The 26066-nt window shown below is 35.5% G+C and overlaps 1 protein-coding gene across 4 annotated transcripts in view; it reads left to right on the forward strand.

The window, feature by feature from the left end:
• The window catches only part of Peak1 (pseudopodium enriched atypical kinase 1), a 248208-nt gene that overhangs the window by 34463 nt on the left and 187679 nt on the right, over window positions 1–26066 (forward strand). For 2 of the 4 annotated variants that reach the window (XM_076851149.2, XM_076851147.2), the window contains exon 2: window positions 6342–6404. The exons of 1 other annotated variant lie outside the window; for it this stretch is intronic. The gene's annotated coding sequence lies outside the window, so the exon portion shown is untranslated. Of the gene's footprint in view, window positions 1–6341; window positions 6405–15867; window positions 15949–26066 lie in introns of all 4 variants that reach the window. One more of the 4 variants, XM_076851148.2, reaches the window with a different exon arrangement.

Raw genomic sequence — 26066 nt, forward strand, 5'->3', positions numbered from 1 at the left:
AATTCAATGAATGATTTGAAGGCACCCACTTTGTGCTAGGAATTAGGTGAACAAGTAGCATTTTTCTTGGTATCAAACTGTGTGGGTTTTTTTCCGCTTTAAGTTATATTTAGTAAACTTGACTAGGTCTGTGTGTGTTTTGGTGGGAGGGTGTTAAAAGCAATAGTAAAGTTTTGAGATACTTGTTAACAGGTTGTTTCAAATGGTTTTGAAATAGTAATGGTTCACGTTTTTTTGATGACCTCATTTTATAATTTTCAATTAAGGTTACTTCTTCCTATTGCTCTGGATAATTAAAAAGATATATTTTAGATGGAATTTTTCAGTTTTTTTTTTTTAAGAGAGAGAGAGACAGAGAGAGAGGGAGAGAGAATTTTAGTGTTTGTTTTTCTTAGTTTTTGGCGGACACAACATCTTTGTTTGTATGTGGTGCTGAGGATCGAACCCGGGCCGCACGCATGCCAGGCGAGCGCGCTACCACTTGAGCCACATCCCCAGCCCAACTTTTCAATTTTTTATTTTTATTTTTTAATATTCATTTTTTAGTTGTACACAATACCTTTATTTTGTTTATTTTTATGTGGTGCTGAGGATCGAACTCAGGGCCTCACACATATTAGGCGAGCGCTCTACCCTGAGCCACAACCCCAGCCCTCGTCAGTTTTTTAGATAGCATCTGTTAGACCCTAGATTTGGAGGAACAAAATATCAACCATTGTTCTCTGTGGAATAAAAGAACTCAGCAAAAAGGAAACCAAAATAATCAGCATGTGAAAACTTTTAGACCATTTGGTGTGCTTAATGTTATCAAAATAACAAAATTCAATCCGAAGTGCACAAAATTTATATTTGGTTTTTGTGGGTATATTGTTTTTATATTCAAGGCTATCTGAAAATTTAAGCAGGAATACACCATTTGCTTTGAATATCGATTACCTAATTAGCATATTAAATCTTTGGGTTTTATATTATGAGTGGTCAAAGGAGCTTAGGAATTAAGGTATTCTGGGGCTGGGAATGTAACTCAGTGGTAGAATGCATGGAAGCCCTAGGTTCAATCCCCAGCATCCAAAAAGAAAGAAAAAAGAAAAAAAAAAGAAATTAAAGGCATTTTGTATGTCATTATATCACATGAGTGAACCAATCTAGGGAAACAAAAAGGCACTGAGAATCCATGTCATAACAAATTCTTTTTTTAGTACCCTTGATCATTTCATTTCAACTGCCTGAATCCTCGTTTTCTTCTCTTTAACTTCTTTTTTGGGAGGTGGTGTCGAGGGGGAAGGCCAGGGATTGAACTCAGGGGCACTCAACCACTGAGCCACATCCCCAGCCCTATTTTATATTTTATTTAGAGATAGAGTCTCACTGAGTTGCTTAGAGCTTCGCCATTGCTGAGGCTGAGGCTGGCTTTGAACTCGCAATCCTCCTGCCTCAGCCTCCTGAGCCCACTCTGTCCTTTAACTTCTTACTCAAAGACTTCCCAAAGCCATTCCTAAACATTTTCTCCAGAGGAGACTCTTGGAATTTTTATAATTTTGTTTGTTACAACTTCGAGGATTTTTTTTAACTTTTTTTTTGTGTGTGTACTTAAAATTATAATTTCTATTGTATTATAATTTTCCCTCCCTGCCCCCTTCTTTTCTCTTTTTCTCCCTTGGTACTAGGAATTGAACCCAGGGGCTTTACTACTGAGAGACATCCTTTAGTTCTTTTATTTTTTATTTTTTAAGTATTTATTTTTTAGTTGTAGTTGGACACAGTACCTATATTTTATTTATTTTTACGTGGTGCTAAGGATTGAACCCAGGGCCTTGCACTTGCTAGGCAAGCGCTCTACTGCTGAGCCATAACCCCAGCTCCAGTCCTTTTATTTTGAGACAGGGTTTTGTTAAATTGCTGAGGGTGGGCTTTGAACTTGCGATCCTCCTGCCTCATGTCCCCTGAGTTGCAGAGATTACAGGCATGCCCCTGGATTATAAATTTCTTGAAGTTATCGTGGATGTTGAGTTGAACCATGAAGGATGGTAAGAATTTGGATAGGTGAAGAAGGGAATTCTTTTCCTAAGGAGGGAAACTGTATAAACCACAGTTCTTATGATAAAAAGAACAAGATGCTAAATAGATCCTTTTAGCTTGAAGAATATGAGTGAAATAGTGACAAAGTTGTGAAAGTAGAAAATGACTTTCTTTTTTGTTTGTTTGTTTTGATACTAGGATTGAGCCCAGGGGGGCTTTACCACTGAGCTACATCTCTAACCCTTTTTAAATTTTTTTATTGAGACAGCGTTTTGCTAAGTTGCTTAGGGCCTTACTAAATTGCTGCAACTTCCCTCAACTGATCTGATTCACTGGGATTATAGGCCTGCACTACTGTGCCTGGCCAGCACACTTTAGTTGTGTGTAGGAAGGGCTTAATGGAGAATTGAAGGAGAGAATGCTTGTCCTACTCTACCCCCCTTTTATTGTTATATTACTCCCTAAGGGAGAACAGAGCCAATATCACGATGGGATGTAAAGTGCCAGTTCTAATATACTATGATGCCATGGTATGCTTTTAAATCTGCAGAATTGAGCCATCATTAAAACCCGTTTCATCTATTTATGAATTATTTAATTAGAGGTCAGCAAACTTTTTGTAAAGGACCAAATAGATAGTAAGTATTTGAAGTTTTGTGGCCACAGAATTCCTCTGTTGCATATTCTTATTTATTTGTTTATAACCTTTTATAAATGAAAAAGCATTCTTAGCTCTAGAGCCAGACAAAACTATCCATGGACTGGATTTGGTCTCCAGAATGTAGTTCAACTTCTTATTTAGTTGACTGGGGTGCTTATTTCTGAACTTAAAATTTCTAGAATTTAGACACCAAGTCTGGCTTGGTGATGGCATTTTTCCATCTGTCTGTATTTTCATTGTCTGCTCACAGGTTATATTTTCTAAGGGTCAAGAAGCTAATAGTTTGATATGCGGATGCTGACTCACAATGTTGTGGGGAGTGGAGGTTCACTGGATTGGAGTGGGGGTAGTAAGTGGAAGGGAGGGAGGGGGAATGGGAATGGGAAAGACAGTAGAATGAATTGGCATAATTTCCTATGTTCAAATATCAATACATGATCATGTAACCCCATATCATATGCAACCACAAAAATGGGAAATTGTACTCCATGTATATATGTCAAAATAATTCTACTGTCTTATATAACTAAAAAGGACAAATAAAAAATAAAAGAAGAAGCTAATAGTTATCGAGAATTCTTCATTCTCTTTCCTACAATCTTGATAGTTTTGCATTTCAGGTTGTCTTTCATTTCTAAATGCTTTGGAAACTTTCTGATGTCTGACACTATTTTACTCCTCTTTACTAGCTGTGTACTCATTAACACATGAGGTTTTTATAAATAACATACTTTATTTGTATTCTGTTATAAATTATGAACAATTTGTTTCTTTTTTAATATAGTAAAGTTCAAATATCAGACTTGAGAAAACAGCATATTATATAAACAGAGTGATTTAATCTCAGTGCTCATTGGTTTAATTGTGTTTTTGGGTTAGATTCTCCTATATGTTGTCTTGTTTTTGCTTTAAATATATTCTCTGTAATCAAGTAGGTATGCCAGATTTTTCTATCAGGAGAAGAAAAATATACAGGAGTAATACAGGAGTCCCCGATACACACTAACTTCAAAACTAACCCCAAATATGCACAATTGTAAATGCACATTCACATTTGTACACACATACACTTTTACATACAGGAAAACATATACACTCTTATATATACGCACAATACATATACAAATAAATACCACACACATAGATATACACATGTTCCCAATCTTGAATTGCCATACTCAACTGCTGAAACTAGTCTTTTCCCATATTGTGTCCTTCCTCATTGATTATGTGTATCTATATTTCTATTTGGTTAATCTAATACTTCTTGCTTCTCTCTTTGTTTAATGCTCTTATTGTCCTACTTATTGCATTCTGCATTTCATTTATTTTTCTATAATTTCTTGGAGTTTTACAGTTGTAAAAACTTTAATCCTTTAAGTAAACAAATACTCCAAACTCACAAAATTTTTAAGTGAATGATCAATGCATATCATCATTATAAACACATTCTCACATTTGTAGTACATTCAAAATACGTGATATGTATTCACTATTAAACACTGAAAATTTTAAGCTTATTTTCAGGAAGATTAGGTAAACAAATAATCACCAATGCAAACAGGTCTTATAAATAGTCACAACTTGCCTGTCAGTTGTTGGTATAAAGAGTATAAACAAATAGATGTGCTTTGCAGGTGATTGGCAGTGCTTATACATTCACTGGTTACAGACACAAGCTGAACCTTGGGGGAAACACATCCAAGTGCAGAGGCATCCTTCTCTCTCTACTAAGCTACATCCCCCCGCCCAAACCTTTTTATTTATTTTCAGACAGGGTCTTGCTAAATTGCCTAGGCTGGCCTTTAATTTGGGATCCTTCTGCCTTGGCCTTCTGAGTAGCTGGGATTAATGGCATGCACCATCAAGTCCCTGTAGAACTGGAATTTTTTAAGGTTCTTGTTGCATATTGCAAAATTGCTTTTCAGAAAAATTTTAACAGTTTGTGCTATCATGAGTAGTGTGCAAAGATGCCTCTTTTATTGCATTGTTATAATAGTATATATTATAGTATCGTATTACATTATCGTTTATAGCTGCCAGTATAGACTAGATTATGTTGTAGTAACAGACAATCTTGAGAAGCTCTGTGGCTTAATACAATAAAGCTTCTTTCTTGTTTATGCTGTATGTCTAACGTGTATCATCAGGAGTCTCACTTCTTCAGAGCCGTTTGTTTAACCAGCCACATCGGAAATTCCAACCTCATCACTGCATACATAATCCCTGTAGCAGTGGGTAGGTCTTCCAGGTGTGTATTGGTTCTTGAAGTTTATATCTAGAAATCTCTCATATCTACACACACATTTCAGTAATTAAAGCAAGTATTTAGCTATACCTAACTTGAAAGAAGGCAGTGAAGTACAATCCTGTCATGAGTCCGATGAAGAGAAAAACTGAAATGTATTAATGACATCTTTTTTTTTTTTAAAGAGAGAGTGAGAGAGGAGAGAGAGAGAGAGAGAGAGAGAGAGAGAATGAGAGAAGTTTTTTAATATTTATTTTTTAGTTTTCAGCGGACACAACATCTTTGTTTGTATGTGGTGCTGAGGATCGAACCCGGGCTGCACGCATGCCAGGCGAGCGCGCTACCGCTTGAGCCACATCCCTAGCCCAATGACATCTTATTTTTAAAATAACTTCATTTACATTGATGAAATGACAGATCATTTTAATTTGATTTTCTTTTTGCTAACATAGAGAAACAATATGAAAAATGTTTCTCTAAGTTTCCCTTTTACTTAGGCTTTATAAACATGTGCTATTGGTTTACTTTTACATTTCCAGATTTTTAAATTTTATATTTTTTTGTGGGAATGGGCATTCAGGGTGGTAATATTATAGGGAGTGCACACTTTTAGAAAATATTTTGTTAAAGGATTGAACTGGTAAAAGAAGTTAATTTTTTTTCTCCTTTAATATACTGTATTGCCGGGTTTCTGTTCTCGTGACTAAAAGGCTCAGGGGTCACTCCAGTTAAACTGGGCTAACTGGGCTGCACAAAATAACCACAAAAGAGACACAAGTACCTTTTTCTTTGGGATCCCTGTGATGGCTCCTCTGACCTTAAGGGTCCACAGAAAGAGAGAGCATGTGCTGACCCCTTTTATTGAAGAGAAGCTATTTAAATGAGGCAAGGAGTCAGGTTTCAGGGGGCTGAGTCTATCTTCATGATGTCAGTGGACATCAGTAGGTTGACTGACACCTGGGTAGGCCACACCCAAGGGCACAGTAAGAGAAGGGGACACACACAAGGCACTTCCATGGAAGATTCTATCCTAAACAGGGTAAGGGGTTATATTACAAAGAAACAGGTGAACATAGCTTTACCCATGGGGCTGTAACAAGACACACCCATGCACCAAAACCTTGGACCCAAGAAGGGTGCCACATTTCTGTGACTGAGAGCCTCAGCACATAGCCGGGGAGTGTAACTCAGTCACTGTAAGGTTGGCCTCGCACACAGTATGTTTTGATTGATTATTTAAGTCTAGCAGAAGTTGTTAATTCTCAATATTCTAAAGATTTCTAAAGAAAACTTGAACACAAAAATTTGTGAGTAAACAATCAAGTTAGTATTCTCCTATTGAAAGAATTAAATTATCCACTCAGATTTAGTTGTATTGACCATGTCTGATTTTTCTCCCCCTCTTCAATTCAGGTATCTGCCTAAACTGGAGCTGATGCTGTAGACATTTCTTTGTGGTTTCTCTAAAAACCTAAGGTGAGATATTTTATGAATACATTCGCCTTTTAAAATATATTTTATAATAAGAAAGCTGTGTTTCTGAAAAATTTAAGACAACACCAAATGTCTTTTCCTTATTTATAATAATACTACATATATAGCATGCTTTTACTTTTTGTTTGTATGACATTTGACTGAAATAAACAAAACTGATTCTAGCAATAAAATACTTTTTAGTGTATTTTTCCATTGTTTTTATACTAAAAAAATGGAGTTACACTGATGTTCTCTGACATACTTGAGAAAGATATTGGCATTATGATCTGATAGTCTTGAAGACAAATCCTTGATTAGTTAATCATAGATTAAAACTGGGAACTGCTTTAATAGGCCAGTTGGTAGGAGTTTTCTCCACCTTCTTGTCTTGATTATTTCTATAATTCCCTCTATTTGTGGGGCCTATGTAATAAAGATATATCCATTAGTATGTTAATAGTTAATTTCTATAGAAAGTTTCCCTTCCACAGAAAGCTTCTATAAATAGCATTCAGCTATAAAGGTAAGGTTATTAGCCCTGTTCCCTTTTCCTACCTGTCTTTAACTCGAGTCCTCTTCAGTTTTTTAATTTTTGAAATTCTTCATTTTAAAAAAATTTAAATGGGCCATTTTAAGTTTCTCTTTTGGTCTTTCCACCTGAGTCCAGCTGTTCTCTAAACTATTCTTGTCATTGTCAGCAGGGTATTTTTTTCCTAAAAGATAAATGTCAGCATAGCAGTTTAGTATTCAGAATCATTCAGTATCTCTACCTGGCTTAAAGGTAATTTATAAACTCTTTTATGGAACATTATAATTTTTTACAATTTTCCATCCCACTACTGCCCTAGGCATGATTGTTCAATTCCTGTGACACCTTTACTGAAAAATAATTTACATACCGTAAAATCACCCATTTAAAGTGTACCATTCAGTGGTTTTTATTGTATTTCAGAGTTGTGCAACCAATACCACAATCTAATTTTGGAATATTTTCATCATTCTTAAAAATACTATTAGTAGTCTCTACTCATCACCCCCAACCCCCAGCCTCTGTCAGCTACTAATCTACTTACTGTCTCTATAGGTCTACCTCTTCTAGACAGTTCATGTAAGTGAAGTTGTACAATTTATGGGTCTTTTGTGACTTATATCTTTCACATAGCAAAACGTTTTCAAGGTTCACCCATGTTGTAGCATTTATCAGGACTTCATTACTTTTTCTTACTGAGTAATATTCCATTTTCTGTGACTGGAGTTGAACTGGTAAAGAGCTGAGCTTCTAGGTGTCTGTCTGGGTAGTCAATTTTAAGAAAAGGGCCAAAATGAAAGTAATAGTCAAGTCTTTAATCATTTACTGCATTAGGATAAGTAAGAGATTAACTCTGAGAAAGTGTAGGCTCCCTGAGGTTGAGGTGGTCTCACTGCTGAGGAAGCCTTCAACAAAAGGTTTTTGCAGTTTATGGATCCAGGGGAAAGGTGAAATGGTTATGAGTGGACAAGTCCAGAGTCAGCCTAGGGAAAAGTATCTTCAATATTTCCTAGCCTCTTCAAAGGCCATGAAGAGCTTTCTGGATGAAGTCACCTGGGCTAGGAATGCTGAAATGATAAAATTAAGAACATGGTGAGCTGGGGCCTGAGTCTTTATATGTTGCTACACACTGGCTGTGTCAAGTCTGGTGGGGAGAACCCTGCTATCCTTGTGAAGCCTTTAAATTGTAATTGTTTATGATTGGGCTGAAAAAACCATGCATAAGTATTTTTATGGCCAGGAGCCGGACTTAATACATACAGGCCATATTTCATTCATTAGTTAGTGGACATTGATTTGCTTTCATTTTTTGGCAATTTATGAAAGTATGCTATGAATGTATATTTGTATGTTTTTTTTTGTGTGGACATATTGGGCTTAATTTTTTCCTGAGGTGATAACCCTGTTTTCAGGTGTTTCCTATTTTCAACAGTGCCACAAGAAACGTTCCTCTATATGACTCTTGCAGTACATGTGAAAGAGATTCCATTGGGTATATGTACCTATGAATGTAATTCCTGGGTCATAGGGTAGTAATGTTAATCTTAAAGAGAGAAAACTTATTTCCAGGAGTTGTACCATTTTACCCTCATAGCTTCAATGTATAAGAAATCCTGTCATTTTACAATTCCTCCAATATGTGATATTTTTCAGACTTTTTAATTTTGCTAATTGAATGATAAAAGTAATATCTATAGTGATCTTTTAAGACAGACTAAAAAAAATGATGTGTAATTTCCAATTTATAATAAAATGCAAATCTTAAATATATGAGTCAGTGACTTTTGACAAATGCTTATACTCATTTAATCCACTTCCCTGTAAAGCTTTAGAACATTTTATTACCTCTTAAGTTCCCCTAGACTCCTTAACATTTTTTTCTCCTTACCAAAGGGAACTACTGTTCTCCTTTTGTTACTTTTTCAATTGGGTTGTTTACTTGCTTAGAAGTATGTTTTATAGATTCTGTGTATGAGTCTTGTGTCAGTACAATATTGAGTAGAAGTGGTGAGGGCAGACATCTTGGCTTGTTCCTGATTTTAGGGGATAAGTTCTCAGTTTTTCACTGTGAAGCCTGGTGATATCCTCAGATTGAAGATTCTTTTATTGCTGAAAGGTGTCTTTTCCCCCCTCACATATAAAGATAATGTTGAATTCTAAGTGTGGTGTTAAGGATAATTTTTAGAAGACATTATGATCATGATTCTCTTATGTATAGAAATGAACACTTGTCAACTATTTTATTTAACTCATTAATTACTGAGGAAACTGGTAAGATGTTAAAACCATTTCGAAGGAAGTTCTAAAGAGCTACTCATTTACATGCAATAAATGAATGGTGAAATAAAATTTTCAAATAAGTACAAAATGAACTTCTCTACTGGACAATTACCAATTTTGTCCCATTGGACACAAGTAATTTGCTTTCCGTAGATAAGAATAATTTGCATTATAACTAGTGTTCTTTAACTTATAGAATTGAAAGTTTGAAAGATGGAAATAGTGGATGCTTGAGCTAGGAAGAACATTCACTAGTCTTTTTTCTTTTTAAGTTCACTTCAAAGGTTTTTACTATTTTTTCCTGTAAAGTGTGGTCTTGCTTTAAACTTCCCTGATCCCTAGTGGTATTGAACCTTTTTCATGTATTTATTTTTTTAATTTTATGTATGTATTTTTAGTTATAGGTAGACACAGTATCTGTACTTTACATTTTATATGGTGATGAGAAGCAAACCCAGTGCCTCATGCATGCTAAGTGAGCACTGTACCTCTGAGTCACAACCCAGCCCCTCATGTATTTATTGGTTCAGTACATGTGTTGTGTGTGAAATGCCTCTTGTCTTTTATGCAACTTTCCATGTTTTTTTTTGTGTGTATGTTAATGCGTTATATGTTTTTAATAATAATTCAGTATAGATTGTATGAATTAGAACATTTTAATATAGTCAAACTTATCTTAAGAAATGTTTCTTTTTTAAGCATTATTTATTATTTATTTATTTTTAGTTGTTAATGGACCGTCCTTTATTTATTTATATGTGATGCTGAGAGACCCCAGTGCCTCACACATGCTAGGCAAGAGCTGTACCACTGAGCCACAACCCCAGATCCAAGAAATGTTTCTTTACTCTTTTTTTTTTTTAATATTTATTTTTTAATTCTTGGCGGACACAACATCTTTGTTTGTACGTGGTGCTGAGGATCGAACCCGGGCCGCAAGCATGTCAGGCGAGCGCGCTGCCGCTTGAGCCACATCCCCAGCCCAAATCTTTATTTATTTTTATGTGGTGCTGAGGATCGAACCCCGTGCCTCTCACATGCGAGGCGGGCCCCAGCCCCATTTCTTTACTCTTTTGGCCTTTTTAACTCCAAGGTCAAAAGATAACTCTTTTAACCATTAAGCTTTTAAAGTTGTTTTGACACTAAGGACCTTACTCTATCTGATATTGAATTTTTCATGTGGTATGATATTAGTATTTAGTTTAATTTTTGTTTTGAGATGGGGTCTCACTGGGAGGCTGTATTTGAACTCTTGAGCTTAAATGATCAGTCTCAGCCTCCTGAGTAATAGGGGCTATTGGTGTGTGCTGCTGTGCCTGACCCAAATTTTACTTAAAAAAACAAACAAAAAACCTACATCTTTTGCTCTGGAGAAGGCCCAAATTCTGCCTTGAATTTGCCTGTGCTTTTGTAAGTAAACACACACACACACACACACACACACACACACACACACACATACACACACAGGGTGGGGAGATGTTATGGACGGAATGTTTGAGTCTCTGAAAGTTCACATGTTTAAGCCCTAACTCTCTATGATAATATTTGGGGATGGGGCATTCAGAAGACAACTTGTGTTAGAGGAGATCATGAAGATGGGGTCTGGTCCAATGGGATTCACCCTCTTATATGAAGAGACACCAGGAAGTTTGCTTTCCTTCTTTCCCTGTCATGTTTGGCCACAGTGTGAAGGTGGCCATCTGCAAGCCAGAAAGAGAGCCTTCACTAAAACCTGATCATGCCGTCACCTTATCTTGGACGTTTTGCCTCCAGAAATGTAGGAAAATATATTTCTGTTGTTTAAGCTTCATGGGCTATGGTATTTTGTTATGATAGCCCAAGCAGACTAATATGTATTGTTTTACATTTATTCTTTGGTATTTGAAGTTTTCTTTATTAGATACTGCTTGTGCAGAGAGTCAGGAATAAGAATTAGAGAGCCCAGGCTTCAGAGAGCATACATCAAAATGCCTTACCCCACACAGTATTACCCTAGGCCACTTTTAAAACTTTCTTTTAAGGAAAAATCTGCTTTATGAGGAGGCACCTCAGATTATGGTTGCAAAAATCCTGGGGTTTGTGTTGGAGGAGAGAGGGATGCAAAGCAGCAGTCAGGAAAGATTAGCATATAGCCAGCTGTTTTACTCAGCTCCTAATTTTCTTGAAGGTTCAAAAAGACCAGACATTTGGGTAGTATATAGATGGGTCCAAGTTGTATGCACACGGGTGCTGAGTCACAAGAGAAGCTAAACAGAACTTCTGCAGTTCTTCTGGTTTGTTCCACCATAGTGTTGCTGGGCTGCCTCTTGCCTCAGGCCAGAACCACCATCTCACATATAGCATATCAACATGGATCCTAGATGCCCCAGTAATATCTCATAGTTCTCTCTTCTTTCTTATGTACTTTTTCCAGGGACAATAGTCTGGGAGGGCCTCAGTCTCCTGAATAGTCTAGACTACAGGAGCACCACAACCAGCTGTCAAAGGGTTTTTTATTTTGTTATTTTGATGATGCTTCAATTTGAACTCAACTCTACTACTGAGTTACATTTGCAGCCACTTTTTTCCCTTTTTCCACAGTTTTCATTATGATGGGATTTGTTGTTAACATAGCAGTACAAACAATACATAACAATATATTTTGGCCATTATCACTCCCCAGTCCTTTTAGTTTTATTTGAGGCAGGCTATCACTAAGTTGCCCAGGCTGGCCTTGAACTTAGTGGTCCTCCTGCCTTAACCTCCTTAGTAGCTACCACACCCCTCTATTAAAGGGTTTTTATAGAGTTATTGAATGATTTTAAATAGGATTAAAGTGGCTATTAATTTATTTTAGGATGGTTTTTAGAGTAGAATTGAAGATATTTTGGAAGCTGGGTGTGGTTCTAAACTCAGCTACTTGGGAAGCTAAGACAGGAGGATCACAAGTTTGAGGTCAGCCTGGGCAACTTAGTGAGACCCTGTTTCAAGAAAAGGGGAGTGGGCTATGAATATAGCTCAGTGGTAGAGCATCCTTGGGTTCAATTCTCAATGCCACACACACACACACACACACACACACACACACACACACAAAAGATATTTTGCAATGGAGAGATCATTTAGAAGACTATGTAGTCCAGACAGGATATAACTTGAAGAAGACTAGACTCTAGAGAGTACAGATTGTGGTAGAATCTATAGAAATTGACCATTGATAAGATCTTGCTGTGGTGAAGGGAGGAAAGAGGGGCAGGAATCAAGGATGATTCCCAGGTTGGGCATTTGAGTGGATAGTGGGGCTATTTATTTCCAGCTCATGTTTAGGTATAGAAGGAACTTGTAGGGAGGAAGACAGGATTTTGAAATGTTTAGTTTGAGTTTTCTCTGACATAGTCAAGTGGAGATGCATAGATCTGTCTGTAGTCTTGGAGGGAGGCGGGAGAGTTAGAGCGAGGAAGGAAGGGAGAGATATTGAGCTTAATAGAATTTCAGGAGTGGTTGAAGAAAGACTTGAATCAAGATTGAGGACAAAAATCTCTGGGGACATCTAGATTTAGTGGACATATGTAGAAAAGGGCACTGGGAAAAAGATCAGGAAGAAGAAACCACAAGAGAAACTGTCAGCAAAGGATTTTACGGCAGCAGCCTTGGCTTCATCTCTACCTTCAGACCAGACTTTCCATTTTGCATCCTGTATTTGATCTTTGTCCTCAGACCTTTCCTTACTGAGCATTCTCTGCTGGGAGAGACTGTAGATGAGAAATAGTTTATTTTTGAACCCACCAGTTGCTGGCTCTTTTTTATTTTCTCTAAATTCTGCTTGAAAACAAGTACTTTATTCTTTAGCTCATCTCCATTTGCCCCTTTTGCTTTACATATAAAAGAAACCAGTTGACACTTTGGACATTCTGCTTAGAAATTACCTTAGTTAGAAGTAACAATTCATTTTCAACATTTTCTGTTTTCTGTCTTACCATAGGCAGTGGTTTTGCTAAGTTTTTTGCCATTTCATAACAAGGGTCTTTTTCCACCTTCTGAGATGACATTTTACTTGCTCTTAAGGCCTTTCCAGTAGCCTCCTCAAGGCTTACTGGGCTTTTGCTGGTGAGATCCTTCAGGCCCTTCCAGCTTGTATCACAATTCAGTCTTGAAACTAGGGTCACATGTTTTAAGTTTTTGTTATGTCATACCCCAGTTTTAGGTATTATATTCTATTCTGGCAATTGTTGCAGTGTAACAAGCCACCTCAAATCTAGTACCAGAACCTGCATGGCTTCTCCTGACTTAGTCTTGGAAGTCACTCAGTGTCACTTCCATCACCATCTCTTGTCGTGAGCAAGTAAATGCCAACCTGGATGCAAGGAGAAGGGGACTTAGACTCCACATGTTTATGGAGGAGTGGTAAATTCACATTATAGAAGATTATGTGGGATGGAAGATATTTTTGCAGCATCTTTGAAAAATAGTCTGTGACAGATGGATAAAATAAAATGTACAGGATTACAAAGGAACCCATTATATTAAAATATTGTTATTAAGCTAATTATGATCAAGTGTATATGCTTATTTAACATAATATACAAGTTATAGTGGCATATGATATAACTATAGTAAATTAGAGGTTGGAGAAAATAATTTATTTTCCCATCAAAGTTTTTCTCCTAAATTCTATCCACAAATCCAATGGTCTCAGGGCTGGGGCTGTAGCTCAGTTGGTAGAGCGTTTGCCTTGTATGTATGAGGCACTGGGTTAAATCCTGAGCACCACATAAAAACAAGTAAATAAAATAAAGGTATTGTGTCCATTTACAAATAAAAAAAAATGCAATGACCTGTAGATTAAAAACCTTTATGTTAATGTAATTGTGTTTACAAAAGTCATATTGCTGTGGACTGGGAAATATATTTGTGTGTGTGGGGGGAAGGAGGGTGAGAAGGCAGAGCCTATCAGAGAGGCCACCATAGGGTAAGTTCAACATAAGAGCATTTATTTTCCTTTTAAGATAAGGGTTTAATTGTTTTTTGTTTGTTTGTTTGTTTTAGATAGGGAAAGATACTAATGAGGAAATTTGAAGATATAGGAAAGGTAAAGGGTATTTGATATTTCTGAGAAGGCAGGAGAGAGTCTAGTCTGGAGGTTAGGTGGAAGCATTAACCTTGGACAGGAGGCAAGGCCAGAGGAAAGGAATAATGGAAGGATGTTTGTGAGTGCTGTTCATTTATTACACCATGTGGCACTCTGAGAAAAATGTAGGCATAACACATTTCAACACAGGAGCAAGGGAGACCAGGACAAATCTCCGATAACATTGAAGCAGAGTGCTGGACAATATGAAACTGTTGGAAAGGGAATTGGGGGGTGGGAAAAGGTAACGAAATGGGGACCAAAAAATAATATAATGTAAGTGGTTGGGTGATTGGATGCAGAAGACAAGCTTTTCCTAGTTTGTAGTTTTTTGTTTTTAATACCTTTCTTAGACCAATCATTTTCCTTCCCATGAGTATTGATACAAAGAACAGTGGAATGAAAATAAAATGTATTTATATATTTTGACTTCTGCCTTTTTAGATTTAGCTTTTCTTAAGTGTCTTTTTAGTATACATGAGTAATACTTGGAATGCTATTGCCACACAAAAAATGTAAAAGCATCAGAGTTTCTTTTTCCTAGTTATTTGGGTTGATTTTTTTTTTTTTTTTAAGTTGTATATGGACTCAATTCCTTTTTGTTTTTATGTGGTGCTAGGATTGAACCTAGGGCCTCACACTTAGGAGGCAAGTGTTCTACCATTGAGCTACAACTCCAGCCCTATTTGGTTGATATTGAAAAGCACTACCTGTTTTTGTTGCTTTCACACTTACAACTGGACGGAATTGGCCTCAAAGGGTTCATAGTTTTCTTTGTCATTAGCCAACAGATGCTTGCTACAGTGTTTTGCTCACTGTCTGTTTAATGTGAGGGCATCTGTGTATGCTAATGAGAAGAGCAGTACTATACAGTCACTTTTTTTTTTTTTTAATAATAAATAACTGCCTTTAGTTTACACACAGATCCTGTACTAAGTGATCTAATTTGTGTTTAACTCAAGCTGTTATTAACATCTGGAAAATCTAACTTCAAATTGCTTTGACTATCTAATGTATCACTTTGCTAAGTCTCATATAATGAAACTACTTTGTATCTGTCGAAGAATTGCTTCATATCTTCTTGAAATGTTAAAAAATTTTAAACTTCAGGTCACTACTATATATCATAAATGACCTTAAGTTTCTAGATACAAATAATAATTAAGCACATATATGATATGAAATTTTTAATTCTTTTTTTAGGGGGTGTATACCAGGGATTGACCTCAAAGGCACTAGGTCACTGAGCCACATCCCCAGCTCTATTTTGTATTTTATTTAGAGACAGGGTCTCACTGAGTTGCTTAGCACCTTGCTTTTGCTGAGGCTGGCTCTGATCTTGTGATCCTCCTGCCTCAGGCTCCTGAGCTGCTGGGATTACATGCCTGCAGCACTGCGCCTGGCATGAAATTGTTAATTCTTAAATTATGTCTATATTTAAAAGTTTTTAAATAAAATATATTATTTTAAATTGTGGTTAAATGTCTAATCTCTCTCCACGGCCCCCATCTCCTATTAGCAGCTATTTTTATCTTTTCTTTCAGCTTAATTATATCATGCCTGCCTGAGAAGCTGTCCTGGGAGTGGGCTCAGGGTCTTTTGAGCAGGAAGTCCTGGGTTTCCAGGTAGGTGGAAAGCAGTTCCTAGAGGTGAGGTGCAGTGAGGCATTTCCTATTGGCCCTTTGTACTGTTTACCACTTGGGGAGAGGTGTGGCCACAGGAGGACCAAATCTTATCACCCGAACTAAGAATAGTATCGATTTTAATAATCTTTTAATGGGTCCTCTAGACTTAATTGTCCCCAACTTTATTCTTTCAAGTCTATTCTTTTGTTGTATGGCTGGAAAGATTTCTCTAAAACTCCTGCTCAAAACCTTTCTGTGCTTCACAATTTTCATAGAGATTTAATTTAAGTTCAAACTTCTTCACATGACCTTTTAAAGGTTCTTTGTGCCTTGTTCTGACCACTGCTTACTTTTTCATTCATATCTGTTTTTTGAACTCTGTTGTTATTATCCCAGGTACTCTTTCTTAACTCTGCAATTTTGCACACAAATATTAATTAATGTATATTTTCTTGATTCATTCAAATACATGTCATGTCTTATAAATGTGACTATTATTCAAATGCTTTATTGTTCAGTTGGCTCATCTCCATCTGAATCCATTAACTCAGTTTCCCAGCCTACCTGTCCCTTCAGCTGCATAATAATGCAATATTTGTAACATAATTTTTATTTGAAAGTGAATCATCTTGACTTAAGTAGGAAGAACTGATTGACATAATTGCAGAAGGGTTAGCATTAAAATGAAAAAAAAAAGAACAATTTAAAGAACTGATTGTTAAGTATGTGAATATGAGAATCATTAATGGTAGAAATAATGGATTACTTGATTATGATAAAACATCTAGCAACTCAGTAACTCAGGTGTCCTATCATAAAATAACCTGCATACAAACAGAATAAAAATAATTTTTGCTATCTTATTCTAAGCCAACATTAATTGAAATTTTAATTTGGGAACTATGTTAAAAAACTTGTTTTGGGGAACTGAATTTACTTTTACTATGAACATTTTTATGTTAAGCTAATATATCTTTATATGTGACTGAAAAATTATTATTATTATTATATTATTATTATATTTATTTTTTAGTTTTGGTGGACACAACATCTTTATTTTATTTTTGTGTGGTGCTGAGGATCGAACCCAACGCCCCGCGCATGCCAGGCAAGCGTGCTACCTCTTGAGCCACATCCCCAGCCTGTGACTGAAAAATTATTAACTAAAGAAAGGAATAACTTGCTAAGGCATCCTTTTTAAAATATTAATCAAATTATGAGTAAGAAAGGCTTTCAATCTCTGTCTTAAGAGATATAGTATTGTCATAGATTTTAGTCATTGTTTTAGTTAGACTGGCTAGTGTTAGCGTCTTAGGTTTTCTTATGAGTCAAATGAAGTATTTTATTGTGAAGATCAATTGGATTTTATATATCAAAGTGATTTATAGGTATTCTACATGTAGATATTAAGCAAGATTTTAGTCCTTTTTCTGCCAGCTTTTTAACTCTAGGCTGGTGACTTCATTTCCTGAGCTTTTATTTATAGGTAAGTACCATTTACATTGAGTTCAGCTCTTAAAATTATGAACATTATTATTTTTACTTTTTTCTTTCATCTGCTTACCTTCATTCCCCTTGTTATTATTATCCATTAATCCTCACCTATTTTATTTCATTTGGTAATTACTATCAATTTTGTAAGGGCTGGTAATATTAGCCTCATTTTACTGATAAGGAAAACTGAGACTAAGGGAGTTGCACAGTTGATTACTGCTAGAGGTAGGATTCCAATTCAGGTTTCTGGTGCCAAGATTCTTTTTTTGAAAAGCATGTGGCTGAAGTAAAGACATATTGCCATGTACCTCAGTTAAAGAAAACTTTTGTTCTCTGTTGTTTTCCCTTTGCTTTTTGAAATATCTCTGGACTATCTGAAATATGTAGGTCAAGTAAGGATTAAGACAAACAGATCCAGAAATATTCATTTTTGTCTAGAGTTCACTTATGACTGCTTTGCTTTACTATTTCCTATTGAAAACTTCAGACACCCCCTTGTCCAGGCATGCCAGCCCTAGATATTGACCTTACTTAGAACACCATTGCTTTTGGTGTCATTGACAGTACTGATTTAGGCAGGACTCTGATGCTGATCCTTTCTGATTTAAAAACTTCTGTATTGGTGCCATTTTTTAAAACTCATGTTTCTCTTTTTGTCTTTTGAAAGTTTCCTTTTAGACAAGTTTCATTACTTGTTCATTTCCTTTTAATCCCATGAATGATCATTGGTCATAGTTTAATTTTTTCCCCCCAGTGATGACTTTGAAATGGCTGTGGCACTTTGAGATCTCATTTGTTGCCCTTCTTGAAAACACTGGAGTGCACAAAACTGCAACTACATTGGCCTTTTCTGTGAATATATCAAGTTTATTGTGGCTATAGGGTCTTCTACTACTTGTCCCTTTGTGGGGAATAGTCTCCACCCAGCCTGCTGGTTTGCTAGATTCTTCTTTTTCCTCTTTCTCCCCTTCCTCCTCCTCCTCCTCGTCTTCCTTTTTCTTTTCCTCTTTCTTCATGGTACTGGCAATTGAACCCAGAGGCACTCTACCACTGAACTACCTCCTCATTCCCCATTTATTTATTTATTTATTTATTTGAGACTGGGTCTTGCTGAGTTGCCCAAGCTGGCTTTGAACTTGTCATCCTCCTGCCTCAGCATCCTGAATCATGCTAGATACTATTTCTCTATAATATTAAAGTGTCAGCATAAATGCCCCCTCTCAAAGAGATTTCTTTGACAATTCATTAGAGATTAGTGATTTCTCAACCCTCTTAATTACATGACTGTTTTGTCTTCTTCTTAGCACATAATCACTAATTGATATTTATTTCTCATTCATCTCCTCCAATGGGGAAAAGTGACAATCTGTCTTGTTTACTGCTGAATCCCCAGAACTTGGAATAGTGTTTGCCATAGTAGGCATTCTGTTAAATATTTGTTGAGTAACCAAACAAATGAAAAAATTTTCTATTGGCTACTTATAATTAAAAAAAATTCTTTTGTTTCTTTTCCTTATTTCTCTTTCTATTCACCCCCTGCCTTTTTTGTTGTAAGTTAGGAAGGTATAATTAATGTTTTTGCAACTAACATTTATGTATTTAAAAACATTTTTTTTACCTGTCCTGTGCCCTAGTAGGATTCTTTTGGAGGAAGGGGAAACCCTTGTAATCTCAAACTCTTGAGGTATGATTATTTCAGTCTATCTACTGCTTGCCAGGTAGGTGCCAGAGCTGGTACAGACTAGTCATAGAAGCAATTAACAGGTAGGAAAGCTGGCTCCTAACAGCTGTTGCAGTCCTGCTTGAGTTGACCTCTCCCCCAAGGGACCGTCACTGTCTATCTAGGAAAATGAAATTGCCTTCTCATAAGCATTTTTCTCTAGAACAAAAACAAATTCTAGGTTTATAAAATGAGTTAAGAGTGTGTCAACAGAACAGAGCAGGGTAATGACCTGCTGCTGCAATTTGAATTTGAGTCAAGGCAGCAATGTTTATTTTCAGAAGAGATAACATGGAAATGGTGGCACTTTTAGTTGTATTGAAATGACTTTATTATGCTGGAAGAGTAGATTTAATAACTTAATTATCATTATTGTTGAGGAAAGTGGCAATCGAATAAAATATAATTTTGGCCCTCAGAACTTTGGTTTATGTGATTGTCCTTGAGTCCTTGCTTCTTTAATTCACTTTATGGAATGGGAGAAACATTTTTGAATAACTGCTACTTGATTTCTTTTCATTCTTCCAGTTGTTAATTCATTCAGTATGGATTCTTTTCAACATGAGCTTAACCATGGTTATGTGCCATAATCAGTGTATACACAAAGACTTTTGAAAATGGATTTAAATGAGTTTTATATTAATACTCTGTCAGTTCTGTGTTGTATATTGATATGCCTTAATGATATTGGTCTTTCTTGATCCTTTTTGGAAGTCTTATTTGATGTGATTCCCAGTCTGAGCTAGTTGTGAAATGTGTTTCCTTTGAAAGTTGCCTTCTAATTAGAACCCCTTCTTTAGAACCCCTGGCCTTTCATGAAACTCAAAGAATTTGTGTCACTAAATTCTGCTTTAAGCATTTTGTTACAAAAATTAAGAGAAGCTCTATGCAAAATGAGGGTATTAACTTTTTGAAGGAATGAGATGTGCCTTAAAAAGCTATCAGGTTGTCTAATGAAGAATAAAAATCACTTAATCATCTCAGTTGATTAAAAAATTTTTTTTTACAAGATTTAACACCCTTTTATGATAAAAAAGTCAACAAACTAGAAACAGAGGAGAACTACCTTAATATTATAAAGGCCATTTATGAAAAGCCCACAGCTGACCTTATACTCAATGTGAAAAACTGTAAGCTTTTCCTCTAACCTCAAGAACAAAGCAAGAATACCCATTCTTGCTACTTCTGTTTAACATAGTATTGGAAGTCCTAGCCAGAGCAATCAGAAAAAGAAAAAAAGTTATCCAAATTAGAAAGGAAAAAGTTAAAGTATCTGTTTGCAGATGAGATGATCTTATATGTAGAAAACTCTATTAAAGATCACACCAAAAAAATTATTGGAACTAATAAATTCAGCAAAGTTCATGGATACAAAATCAGCCCTCAAAAATTTCTATATAATAACAATGAGCAGTTCAAAAAAATTAAATAAGATATAAATAAGTGGAAACACATATTTACTGATTGAAAAACATAACGTTGTTAAGATACTACGCAAAGCAATTTATAAATTTCATCCCTTTCAAAATCCCAATGACTTTTTTGTAGAAGCAGAAAGATTTATCCTAAAATTCATATAGGAATCTCAGGGGATCCCTAATAGCCAAAAAAATCTTGAAAAAAGATAAAGTTGGAAGTCTCACACTTCCTTATTTCAAAACTTGAAAGAATGAACAAGGTTCGTCATTGGAGAAAATGCCTGTTTATTGAGGAACAGCTCTGCATATTTATAGAGCTGGGGGTGATTTGACAGTTATGACAGTTTAATGGTTGAATGGTTCTCGACAGTTGGCATGGGGTGCTTTCTGATTGGTGGGTAAGGATCACGTGAGCCAGCAGGGCTCACCATTGGATGGCTCTTCTCGGGGGATGGGGAAGTTAGTCTTTGGAGCCAGGGCGACTCCCAATTTATGACAAAGCTATGGTAATCCACGTAGACAAATTTATAGACCAGTGGAATAGAAGAACCCAGGAATAAGCCTTTTCATGTATGGTCAAATGTTTTTCAAAAAGGGTGGTAAAATCATTCAGTGGGAAAAGGACAGTTTATTTTCAACAAATGACTCTGGGAAAACTGGATATCCTTAAGCAAAAAAGTAAAATTGGACCCTTACCTTATACCATATGTAAATATTACTTCAACATGAATTGAAGACCAAATGTAAAAGGTAAACTATAAAACTCTTAGAAGAATATATAGGTAAAAACCAATCTCATGACATAAGGTTTGGCGGTTATTTCTTGGATATGACACCCAAAGCACAGGCAGTAAAAGACAAAATGAATATGTGGGACTTAATCAAAATTAAAAACTTTTGTTAATCAAAGGTCATCATCAGTGAAATTAAAAGGCAATTTATAAAATGGGAGAAGATATTTGCAAATTATATATCTGATAAGGAATTGTTATCCAGAATATACAAATAATTAATCTTACCTTAACATGTTCAGAAGATTTACATTGGCCTATAGTTGGGCATAACACAAAGCCTATTTTATAAATAGTGTTTACTATTTCAGACACACAGACAGATCATGGATGTGAAAATACAATGTCTAAAAGATGCTGGCTACACAGTACATTGTAGAGTATTGGTTGTTTACCCTGGTAATCCTATTCTGACTGGGAGCTGTGGTTCACTGTCACTGCTCAGAGTCATCAGAGAGTAGTATCATACTATATATTGATAATCTGTGAAGTTATCAAAATTCTAAATTCAGTTTCTATTGAACATATATCACCTTTTCCCTACCATAAAATTGAAAAATTGTAAGTCAGACCATCATAAGTTGGGGATTGTATTATCTATATTTTTGCAACTTGCTTATTTTAAAAGTCAGCATTATTATTATTTTTTTCTTTTTTGGGTACCAGGGATTGAACTCAGGGGCACTCGACCACTGAGCCACATCCCAGCCCTATTTTGTATTGTATTTAGAGATAGTCTCACTGAGTTGCCTAGTGCCTCGCTGTTGCTGAGGCTTGCTTTTAACTTTCCATCTTTCTGCCTCAGCCTCCTGAGCTGCTGGGATTACAGGTGTGTGCCAACATACTCAGGTCAGCATTATTTTTGAGATTTAGAGGATTTTTTTTATTATAAGAAAAGAATATATATATTTTAAAGCTGCCTAATCTTAACTAAGTATTAATTTTATATTTAGGTTTCTTAATTTAGCATAGATAGAAATTCTGTTGTCTTCTGGAATCTACTATGATTTAGTTCTGATCTGATGATTTTATTGTGGGGTGATTTTTTTTTAGAGGCTGACTAAATTGATTCTGAAGAGTTAGTTTTTGTTTTAGGAATTTCTTTTTGGTAGGAATTTTTTAGATGCACAACAATTGAGATTAGTTTATTTTTTGTAGTGTTTTATACCTACCCTTTTAAGGATACTCAACAGAAGCTAGAAACACTTAATTAAAGTATGCTACTAGTTGGAGAGCATACCTTTTCAGGTTATAGATTTTTTTCATTACAGGCATCAGTTTCTGAAAGAGCATATTTATAGGTTGAATCAGCTGATCTGCATGATTTGGATGGGGTAAAGCTGTTGTTTCCTAGTGTGATGAAATTGACTTAATTTTGCTTGGGATAGAGAAGGTTGAACCTAATTATTTATGCTGATGAATGCATGAAGGTTCATCTGGGAAAAGCAGAAGCTGTCAGATCTTTGCAGAATTTTCTGTGGCCTAAATTAAATCTGTATCATACAGGATTGCAGTCTTTAGAGAGGACTCCTTCATTGTCTTCTGTGTTAATTGTGAATGCTCAATTGTCCCTGCTGATTTGATTATCATTGCTCAGTTTATATCCTTTGGTGTATAGTTTGAGTCTAGTAGCAAAACAACAACAAAGCAAAACAAACACTCAAAAAACCTTGAATTTCTACTGTTTTAAACATTTGAAAAATAATGACCTCTCCCTTCTCCCAAGATCATTTATTATAGGTTCCAGAAAATTATGTAATGGTGTTTCCTATCCAGAATATTTTTCATTTAATACCTGGGAAAATTTATTATATTTTAAAGCATCATTGGCAGATTCAGTTGTAATTTAATGAAAACAGACTAATATACCAAGGGAATTGATTTTTAAGTTCTGACCCTTCCTGCTCAGCTTTGTTGCATGAAATACTAGAGTGGTTTCTTCCCTGTCACGCTCAAGGATGAAGTGATGTTCCAGATTTTCTCTCCCTACTCCTCCTAGTGAGACTGTTTTCACAACTGTGCTATCATAAAAGGGGTACTGAGAAATGACATTTTTCCTACTAAGTTTTCTAGAATTCACTTTTTGCATGATGTCATGGTTTTAAGATGTCATTTCTTTCACAAGTATCAGTCTATCTATGGTAAAGGTCTTGTAATATGGTATATAAGGCAAGAATATAAATTAAAAATTGAGCTGGTGTTGAACCTCTGTGCAAAACTATATTTAATCTGCATTTTATCTTCTGTTTGGGATTTTATATTCAGGATCTTTATCTACCAGGATGATGTTCTTATATTAATCTCAGGATGATGCTACAGATCTATTAATTTTAAACAAGTCATCACATTCTCACTTGGTCAGGTAGTCACTTTATGATTATGATCTTAATGATTATTCTTCCTTATTTTTAAAATTAATATTCACTGAAGTTTTCCTGAAATAAATGACATATCATTCTTGGCTTCTTTAAAAATAAGCTACATTATTTTTTTTTAGCATACCTAGAAGATTCTTTTAAAATGGAGCTCTTATGACTGTATTATCTTACCCAATTTAATTTATTTGGACTTCTTTTGCTCCCTTATCTGCTTCCCAAACTATAATGTAGAATATAATCATGCCTCTTACTACTGGCAACCTAAGGGCTAGAGTGACCTCTTCACTGGCTATTTTGTTGTCTTTTTCTCTCTTATGTTCCTATCTTCACTTATTGTGTGCCTACAATGAAAGAAGTAATTGGGTGACAACCCTTGTGAGAACCTTTCTAAGAGTCCTTATTTGGGAGGGTGATTGTACAAGGCATAATACTTAAACTTCTCTCTTGCTTCTCTGACCAGAAGTATTGGTATTTTGTGAAAAGTGTTCATAATCCAGAGTTTGCTCATAGTACCTCCCGAGAAGAAGCCTGTTCATACAAATGGTTTAGTCACCAAGTTCCCACTTCACAACATTCTCGCCTCAAACACTCCAGGTTACTGGATTTAAGCTGGCAATCTGTTAAGGTTTTGTTGTCAAAAAGATTCCATCATTAGGGGCTGGGTTTGTGGCTAGTGGTAGAGTGCTCACCCAGCATGTGTGGGGCACTGGGTTTGATCCTCAGCACCACATAAAAAAACCAATATAGGGGTATTGTGTCCATCTACAACTAAAAAAAATAAAAGATTCCATCATTAAAGCTGTAAAAGCTGGATGTCAGTAATGAATAGGGAGCGATATGTTAGGATTGTGAATGCATGGAAAACATGGTTGCAAAACTAAAATCTATGTGTGCAGAAAATTAGAAAACTGCAGAAATATGAACTTAGGAAATCTTTTCCTAATTATAAAGGGAAAAGATGGGGGAAATGAAAATGATAAAGGAAGACAAAAGGAAGGTAGGTTAGGAGATATGATGTCAAATAGGAATATCAGAAAGAAGTAGAGCATATGCATTGGTCAAAGAAACAACAGAAGAAAACATTGCTGACCCAAAATTAATACAAAGAGAAACATGAAAACATTTCCTACTGGACTTTTCAAAATTGAAGGCATTTCTGCTAGAGACAGTATGAAAAGAAATGAATTGTCAGAGGCATAGACAGAGAGTCAACCCATAACCTCCCCCATGTAAGAGCACACTACCTGGATCATGGGAAGAGATGCTGAATAAATCGTTATGTATGGTCCACATACCTTTGTATGAGAAACAAGGGTAAGCAGGCACAACAAAGTAGAAAGCTGGCAAGGAGGGAGGATGCCTTCTTGGAATAAAGGATAGTCAGGATCAGAGAGACTGCATGGTGGGGGACAGCCCTGACAAGAGAGAAGACAGAATTATAATTATTCTCAGTGGTACATTTACTTAAAAATCTTATGGAAATTATCTTGAAACCTGTTTGAACTAATATGAAGTTATGTAGTTGGTTACAATCTAAGTATACTAAAATCAGTACTTTTTCAGTATTCAAGCAATTCATAATTAGATACTATAATGGAAAAAAACCTAAGTATTTTGAAAGAAATGAACTGCAGGAATTAATTTTTTAAAAACTTTTAATTTTGTAGCAGAACATAAAGATACTTGAGTAGAAATCTAAGTATACTAAAATCAGTACTTTTTCAATATTCAAACAATACATAATTAGATACTATAATGGAAAATAAAACCCTAAGTATTTTGAAAGAAATGAACTGCAGGAATTAATTTTTTAAAAACTTAATTTTGTAGCAGAACATAAAAATACTTGATTAGAAAGATCAAACATGTTTCTGAAAAGGAAGATCCATTATTATATGGATTTTTCCTGACTGTGAATTTAATACAATTTAAGTGAAAATTCTAATTAACCTTTCTTGATTCAGAGGTGTGATAGAATAGGGGAATTTAATAAAATTTGTCTGAAATAGATATAGAATAAGTTTAAAAGAATATCATAGAAAAATTATCAGAGCTGTGCAAGAAAGTCTTTTAGCTAATAGGTCCTGCCTGTAATCCCAGTGTTTTGGAAGGCTGAGGAGGAAAATTGCAAGTTTGAGGCCATCCTCAGCAACTTAGGGAAATCCTGTCTCAAAATAAAAAATAAAAAGAGGTGGGAAATGTAACTTAGTGGAAGAATGACCCTGAACTTAATTCCCAGTACTATCAGAAAAAAAGACATTTAAATATATAGAAGTGTATATAAAGATACTTATGATAATTGTATATTTAGTCATAT

Source organism: Callospermophilus lateralis, chromosome 3, assembly GCF_048772815.1.
Source record: "Callospermophilus lateralis isolate mCalLat2 chromosome 3, mCalLat2.hap1, whole genome shotgun sequence".
Lineage (NCBI taxonomy): Eukaryota > Metazoa > Chordata > Mammalia > Rodentia > Sciuridae > Callospermophilus > Callospermophilus lateralis.